Here is a 7,295-nt window from a genome sequence, read left to right as displayed (position 1 = left end):
CTGCGCCCTAGCTACCCCGGTGCTTTTCTGACCGGAAGAGGCTTCACTAAAGTAATTTTTAATCTTTGGTGGTGAAGTATGTTTCTTGTAGAGAGCAAAAATGACTTACCCCATTTTTAAATCCAGTCTGATAATCTGTACCTTTTACTTGGGGTGATGGAATCATTAGTGTTCAGAGTTATCTGAAGTTTTGTACCAATTCTTGTCATTTTGTTGATTTTGTGGCATTTGTTTTCTTATTTCTCCTTTTATTAGTCACCAGTGATCTAACATAGTTTATTTTTTCTGTCACCTCATGGATAGACTTGTCCTTTTAGACTGAACTGAATGAAAGTTCCTGTAGAAGTCAGAAAGTGAGAAAGGGGTCATGTGGCGAAGATTTTTCAAGTCAGGAGTATAGTAAAACACAGGTGAATGAAGGATGAAAGGGAAATGGAACAGGAAGGGTTAAACAGGATGAAGGATGAAAGGGAAGAGTTGAGGAAACATGGATAGATAACTAATACTAAAACCTTTCAAAAAGCCATTCAAAAACCTACTATTGTAGAAGCTTCCTAAAAAATATTTATTCAAAAGCAGCTAAAACGGAGTTACCCTATAAGGGAGTATAATGCTTTTTTCAGGTGTCACAGGCTATTAAACTAAAATCCCCATGCCAGATGTTAATTACTTCCTTTCAAGTTGTATTTAGTAGGGTTTCATTAAACATCCCAACAACAGATTATTAACATTGTTTTTGCTTATATTCCAGAACTTGATGGTAATACTATTTATTGTTGAAGTCATCATATACTTGAGTCACAGAATAGGAATAAATCAAGTGGGTACTGACCTAGAAGCTTCATCCATCCTGGATAACTTTCATAGTGTTGAAAGGTGCTGTGCAGGCTACTGTGGTAGAACAGTCAACAGCACTCTTACCCAGCCATGAACCCTGTGATCTACAATAATAACTTGTCTGACAAAATATGCCCACTGGTACAACAATGGCATGGATGGGATTTGAAATCCACTCCATAAGACACAACCCATACTTGGTACTGTTAATTTGGCCAATAACCCATGACTTGATAGGTCTTAGGTCATAGTGGAGAATTCATTCCTATTATTTAGCTAAATGGACGTAGTATTAAACTGAACCCAAAACACTTGTCTTTATTCCCATTCATCAGTGCAGCTCTAAATCTTCATCAGAGAAGTTGAATCTTTTTGTAGTAGATATGGTTAATACAGAGACACATGTCTGATTTAAGTACAGAGAATAAGAGGCTGTGGAGAACTAAACCCTAAATGGCATACACCTCTCCCTAAGGCTCAGTGATCACCTCAGAAGAGGGGATGGAAAGGTTATAAGAGGCAGCAGTAGTAGATAACTATTGTGAAACAGTGTTTTCTGCTCATAACGAGGGCACTGCACACACGAGCTCAGAGTGGCTATGACTGTATACACAAGACCTGTAGAAGATAAACCCAACCAAAATCACCACGTGGATCATGGTGAGACTCATGAAGTCCCAAGCCTAACTGAGAGCTTTTGGTAACTTATCTTTACTAGAGGAGGGATAACAATTTATTTTCAGACTTGGCCAATGTATAGCTCTGCACATGGGAGCAGCGCTAAGTGCATTCAATGGACTTTTTAAAAAGTATATAAAATTTGGAGGGAAAGTGGTGAGGGATGTTAAGAAGTTGTGGTGGAGTGCATCAGGGATGGATTTGATCAAAATACATTACATTCATGTATGAAATTCTTAAACATTTTAGTGTATAGAATCTGAGGGGTTATGTACTGGTTAGTTTTGTGTCAACTTGACACAGCTGGAGTTATCACAGAGAAAGGACCTTCAGTTGAGGAAATGCCTCCATGAGATCCAACTGTAAGGCATTTTCTCAATTAGCGATCAAGGGGGAATGGCCCCTTGTGGGTGGGCCATCTCTGGGCTGGTAGTCTTGGGTTCTATAAGAGAGCAGGCTGAACAAGCCAGGGGAGGCAAGCCAATGAAGAACATCCCTCCGTGGCCTTTGCATCAGCTCCTGCTTTCTGACCTGCTTGAGTTCCAGTCCTGACTCCTTTGGTGATGAACAGCAGCATGGAAGTGTAAGCCAAATAAACCCTTTCCTCCCCAACTTGCTTCTTGGTCATGATGTTTGTGCAGGAATACAAACCCTGAGTAAGACAGGTTACTTTCCAAAATGTTATGTGCTGAACAGCTACTCAAATTATTATTTTGCTTCGAGTTCAAAGGGAAACAACTAACATGTTTCCAAGAATCCTAAAGTTATCATTATGTTGTTTCAGGAAGGGGTCCCATAGCTTAAAGAAATAAAAGCAACTGAAATATATACAAATTGTTAAAATGACTTTTTACAGTAGAAGTATTTTTGTAGAATGCTATGAATATTTTAAAAAGATTTACTTATTTATTATTTAATGTGCATGTGTATATGTGCTGGAGTGTATGCATGTGTACCACCCGAGTCTAGTGCTGGAGGTAGCCAGATGAGAGTATCTTCTACCCTGGAACTGGAGTTGTGATCCACCTGATATAGATGATGGGAACTGAACCCAGATCCTCTGGAAGAGCAGAAAATACCTTCAATCACTAAGCCATTGTTCCACTCTCAGTTTTATGTGTCTCATGTCTAGGTAGCACATACATTGAGATTAATGAAATGTTACAGTATTGTGTGGCAGGTCACTCACATTTAGATAAAGAAACAAGGGCTGGGAAGATAGCTCTGTAGGTAAGTTACTTGTTGTTCAAGCATGAAGACCCAAGTTCAAATTCATGGCATCCATGATAAAAAATCCAGTTGTAGCCATATATGTGTATTTAAGTCCAGTGTTGTGTTGAGTGCAGACAGAGACTGAGGTAAGGAGAAGAGTAATAGAAATAGCACCTAGCGTCCTCCTCTCATCTCTACATGTGCACATTTAGGCACATGCACCTGTCATATTGCATCCTACCTCTCCACTGGTGGTACCTGGGCACTGTTGGCAGGGGAGGCAAAAGGAAGGCTGCAATGAAGGTCTGCAGTCAGTGTCTTTCTTCGCTGGACTGCAAGGGGAAACAACAGAATCTGGGACAAATGCTGTGGTTCCAGATCTCCTCTCTGGGTACTTGGGTGCTACCAGCTTACCACTGGGAGTCAGAAATAGGGGTCCAAGGTCCTTGCTTCTCCTCAGGGTATCCACCCACTGGGCAGGAAGAGGAAGATAGAGCCTGGGATGAGGGTAACCTGGTCTGATTGGGAGTGAGTGTTCAGAGTACTAGAGGGGCTGCAGTGGGGGACAGTGGAGAGATATACCACACATACTCAATATACACACACACCCTGGGATACCAGGACTTTGCCACTGAGCTGTATCTGGTCATTATCCCTTCATGCTGGGAGCTTGTTACCCCTCCCTGAGACTCTTGTTTGTCAGGGTGGAGCTTTGCAGAAGGCTTTGCAAGAAAGAGACTAGAGTGCCCTGGAAAGCCATAAGGAAGGGATCCCACTCTAAGAAGATTCTTGCCTGTTCACCTGTCCAACATGTGCTGGGGACTTGTGTTGCTGACATCTCCGGACAGCTCCAAGTCCAGTCTCTAGTTCTCAGCACCGTCCACCTGAAAGGGTACACTTCTAATCTAACAAATAAGACCAGAACGGAAAAGAGGAAGGGCTGGAGATGACACTTAATGGAGCTTTGAATCTGGGGCAGGATAGGGAGAGAGGCTGAAATCGAATCTCAGGCCATTCAGTCTGCAGTCTGTTCTTCTCTTATTCCCTAAGATCAATGAATCTGTCATTGGAAAAGACCTGGCAGCAGGTACAGGCAAGTGTACCAGATGTTCTTTTCAGCAATTCTCATCACCAGTAGTCCCTGGGGATAACCTGCTTCTCACAGCCTTCTATTCAAGCTTCAGGTGATGACCTGCTTTCTCTAACTCAGAAGCAAACAGGAACCCCTTTTGTTTGCATCTGCTACTTCCTGCCATAGTGCCTGATAATGTCATCTTCTCTATGAGTCAGCAGAGCAGAAGCAATGCTCACTTGCACGTTCACTCTCTCTTTTGGCCTCCTCTCTCCCACATGCTCCTTCATCTACCAAGTACATATGAACTCCCATGGTAGATTCAGCAGACAGTGAAGGCATGGCTCCAGGACCTTCCAACCCAATGAGTGAAGGTGATGTTCAAGAGACAGTTACATCTTGTCTTCTGGCAAATGCATTAGGTGCATGGAGGAGATATGTGGAGTTCTGAGGAACCTATGCAGTAGGGAGGCTGACCAAATCTTGGTGCCCAGAGAAGCTTCCTTGAAGAAAGAATATTCATGCTGAACTCTGCCACAGAATCATGAGTTTCAATGGCAAGGATGGGTAAAGAACGGATGGGCATAGATGTATGTATATGAGTTCAGCTTTAAGAAAGAAACATGTAGTCTGAATGAGAAAAGAATGTACTGAAATGAGGTCAGAGTGGGGAGTCAAGGTCAAATACAAATTTCTTTGGACGCTCTGATAAGAAGTTTAACCTTGGGCCAGGGAGATAGCTCAGCATTTATTATATACAGCACAAGAAAAGGGGTTAGGTAGTGTCAGTAGGAGATCTCTAGAGGTGGTCTCTGTAGGTGAGCTGTCTCAGGCTGTACAAGCATGTGTGGAGGACTGACCTTGCTGGGAAGTTGGTGCACATGGCCCACCTGATACCAGCTCTTCTGTAAATGTGTCTGTGCATCTGTCCTTTTGCCAGTCGCTTGGCACCTTAGTCAGATTTCCAGGACTGTGCAAATGGTCTGAGAATGGCAAGATGACTTGGTCATATCTACATCTTAAAGATACAGACCTACAGGGTAGCAAGAAGGCCTAAGGCCATGGTGTTCTATTGGGGACAGATGACACAGAAGCACTGCCAGATTTGTTCAAAGGATGAGCAGCTGTCTATTCTGGGTGGAGGTGGGGGTTGGGGGAAGCAGTTGGCAAGCAAGGTCTCAGGAGAGGGCTGTCAAGGAAGTTGGTGCTCATTTGAGTGGCTAAGCAGAGATGGGGCAAGGACTAGATGGACTCACTGTGGGCAGATTGGAGAACTACATCATGACTTCAGACTGGACAAGTACAGTTTGAAAGATATGTGGTAAGGTCAAGTGAGGCTTTGTGGACAGTCAGATATAGGGGCTAGAAGCAGAAGAGAGATAAAGTTTGGATACTATGGGAAGTCTGTGTGTACTGGATTGAGTTTGTTGATGGAGATGCTAAAAATGGGAACACTCATTTTAAAATATGACAGAGGGGAGAATGGGAAGGCTAGGGTGATGAGCATGGAGTAACAGAAGATATAAGGGGAATCTCAGATGAAAAGTGTTAGCAACATGCAAGGCTGGCTTTTCCAAGAACAAGTGCGGAGGAATGGAGGAGGGATCAAGGGAGAAACTGGGGTCAGACAACTCTTAAGAATGAAAGGCAGAGAGGGTGAGGTTGGGAAAGGTGTTTTGCGGCTGACTTACTCTTTTTTAAAGTTTTAATGGAAATATTACATGTCTCCCTCCCCCTCTTTCTTCCAGCACTTTTCATCCCTACCCTTCCACCCCCTCTCAAATTAATGGTCTATTTTTCTGTAATTATTAAGGTGACATATCCATATTATAATAAATATATAAATACAACTTACTGACTTTTTAAATTGAAAATTCATACAATAAATCTTGATCATTGTTTTCTCTCTCCTGTTTGTTTCAGATCCTCCCTACTTCCTCACCCGTCCAACTCCTTCTTTCTCTCTTTAGAAAAAACAACAAATAAAAAACAAGTAAATAAAAAGCACAAGACATACACGTGTACACACACACACATACACACAGAAACCACCTATAAATACACAAAATCAGAAGTTATAATAAACAAGAAAATGCCCAGTAAGATTAAAAATGCTTAAACAAAGCGTTAAGAGACAAATAAACAAGACAAAGGACATCTCCAAAGCCTTCACTAAGACTGGTGTAACATGAAATCTCAAGTAGTTTTGATCTGTGTTTCCTTGATGATGAAGGATGCTGTACATGTCTTTAAGTGATTCTCAGGCATGTGTGTCTCAACTTCTCAGAACTCTTTATTTAATTCTGTACATAATTTTTGATTAGTTTATTTGTTTTCTTGATGTCCAGGTATTGCTTCTTTATATAGATGTTAACCCTGTATTGGATGCATAATTTGTAAAAATCTTTTCCCATTCTGTAGGCTGCTGCTTTGTCTGTATGTCAGTGTCTTTGGCCATAGGGAATCTTTTCAATTTCATTAGCTGTGCTTAGTGCATGGGTTGTTGGTATCGTGTTCAGAAAGTCTTTTCTTATGCCAATATGCTCAAGATTATTCCCCTCTTCTTTCTTTTCTATCAGTTTCAGGGTATCTAGCTTTATGTTGAAGTGCTTGATTCATTTGGAGTTAATTTTTTGTGTGTGTGTGTGAAGGGTGATAAGTAAGTTTGTATTTAGATTCTTCTACGTGTAGCCTCCCAGTTTGATTAACACTGTTTGCTAATGATTATGCTTTTTTCCCAGAGTGTATTTTCTGGATTCTTTACAAAAAACAGTGTAGATAGGTGTGTGGACTTATATGTGGGCTAATCAGTGTATCTGCTTTAATGCCAATACTATGATGGGTGGTGGTTGTTGTTTTAATATACCTGTGCAGCCCAATTTGATACTGGAGATGGTGATAACTTTAATAGCTCTTTTTATTATTCAAGATTGTTTTAGTTATCCTGTTTGTGTGTGTGTGTGTTTCTATACAATGTTGATAATTGTCCTTTTGATATCTGTAAAGATTTGTGTTAGAATTTTGAAGAAGATTGCACTGAATCTGTAGATTGCTTTGGGTAGGATGGGTATCTTTGCTATATTAATCCTACTGGTCCATGAACTTGGGAGATCTTTTCATCTCCATATATCTCCAATTTCTTTCTTCAGTGTCTTAACATTTTTATTATACAAGTCCTTTTACTTGTTTGGTTAGAGTTATCCTAAAATATATTTTCCAGGCTACTATGAAAAGCATTATTTTCCTGATTCCTTTCTCTGAGTTTTATGAGGTACTTTTGTATGCTGCTACTTTGCTGAAAGTGCTTATCAGCTGCAGAAGATTCCTGGTGGAGATTTTTAGGGTCTTTTGTATATAGAATCATATCACATTCAAATAAAGATACCTTGACTTCTTCTTTTCCTAATTGTATCCCATTGATCTTAATTGTCTTATTGCTAAGACTTCAAGTACTATTGAATAGGTATAGATAAGGATGGACATCTTCATCTTGTTA

The sequence above is a fragment of the Mus caroli genome, chromosome 7 (genome assembly GCF_900094665.2).
Source record: "Mus caroli chromosome 7, CAROLI_EIJ_v1.1, whole genome shotgun sequence".
NCBI classification, from domain to species: Eukaryota; Metazoa; Chordata; class Mammalia; order Rodentia; family Muridae; genus Mus; species Mus caroli.
Note: the sequence above shows the minus strand (reverse complement) of the source record.